This window comes from Orycteropus afer, unplaced genomic scaffold (genome assembly GCF_000298275.1).
Source record: "Orycteropus afer afer isolate SDZICR_OR568_19922 unplaced genomic scaffold, OryAfe1.0 scaffold00509, whole genome shotgun sequence".
NCBI lineage: Eukaryota > Metazoa > Chordata > Mammalia > Tubulidentata > Orycteropodidae > Orycteropus > Orycteropus afer.
The window spans coordinates 983,118-984,314 of record NW_006922096.1 but is presented as its reverse complement, the minus strand read 5'-3'; the positions used below and the strand labels follow the sequence as shown (position 1 = coordinate 984,314).

Below are 1,197 nucleotides of genomic sequence, written 5' to 3'. Positions count from 1 at the left end.
TTGACTACTGTGGCTGTATAGTAGGTTTTGAGATCCAGTAATGTGAGACCTCCTACTTTTACATAACTTACTTTTAAAATATTTTATAAATTTTTAGTTGTTTGTACTAGGTTAATTATATACAATTCCAGTGGAATTAGTTGCCTGATATTTCATAGTTTTTTGTGTACATGTGAGAGAAATATTTAACCCTTGCACAGAAAAAATAATTCCTAATTATCTAGTATTCACTAAAATTTATTCATTTAAAATTTATATTGGGAAGAAGCACAGTCTTTCTCATTCTCTGTTTTTATTATTTAATTGAAATTTGATGAATTTGTAGGTTTACTAATGTAAAAATCTATGTTTCACTTTGGAAGAAAAAGGAACAATACTATGAAAAAGGATCTAAGTGTAAGTTCTTATCTTTAAGTGCATTCAAATTTAGTATTGAAATACATATGCAGAAAACAACTAATTGAGTGGTAACACATGTAATGAGCAAAATAGATTATTTAGTGGTAATGTAAATTAGTTTTAGAAACGTCTTATGTTGTTTAATTTGCATTTTTCAATAGGAAAACATCATGCATGTATATTATGCTGCTGTTTGATATTGTGAAGCAGTTTCTGAATTACAGCAACCCTTTGTACAACAGAACGAAACACTGCCCGGTCCCATGTTTGAGCCCATTTTTACAGCTGCTGTGTCAGTCCGTCTCATGCAGGCTCTTCCTCTGCTTTACAAAGTGTGACCTCCTTCTCCAGGGACTGGTCCCTCCTGGTAACGTGTTCAAAATACGTGAGACAAAGTTGCACCATCCTCACCTCTAAGGAGCATGCTGGCTCTACTTCTTCCAAGGCAATATATGTGTTATATAGAAACATAATAATGCTTGTGTTTATATATAATATATTGTTGTTGTTGTTAAGTGCCGTCGAGTCATCTCCGACTCATAGTGACCCCATGCACTGCAGAACGAAACACTGCCCGATCCCGCGCCAGCTCCACAATCCATGCTATTCTCGAGCCCATCATCGCAGCCACTGCATCAATCCATCTCCCTGAAGGCCTCCCCCTCTTTCGTCGACCCTGCACCCTACCAAGCATGACATCCTTCTCCAGGGAATGGTCCCCTCTTACAACATGACCAAAATAGGTGAGATGAAGTCTGGCCATTCTTGCTTCCAAGGAGCATTCTGGCTGCACTTCCT

The 1,197-nt window shown here is 37.4% G+C and overlaps 1 protein-coding gene across 1 annotated transcript in view; it reads left to right on the top strand.

The window, feature by feature from the left end:
- ARAP2 (ArfGAP with RhoGAP domain, ankyrin repeat and PH domain 2) overlaps window positions 1-1,197 on the top strand; it is a 333,696-nt gene that overhangs the window by 75,545 nt on the left and 256,954 nt on the right.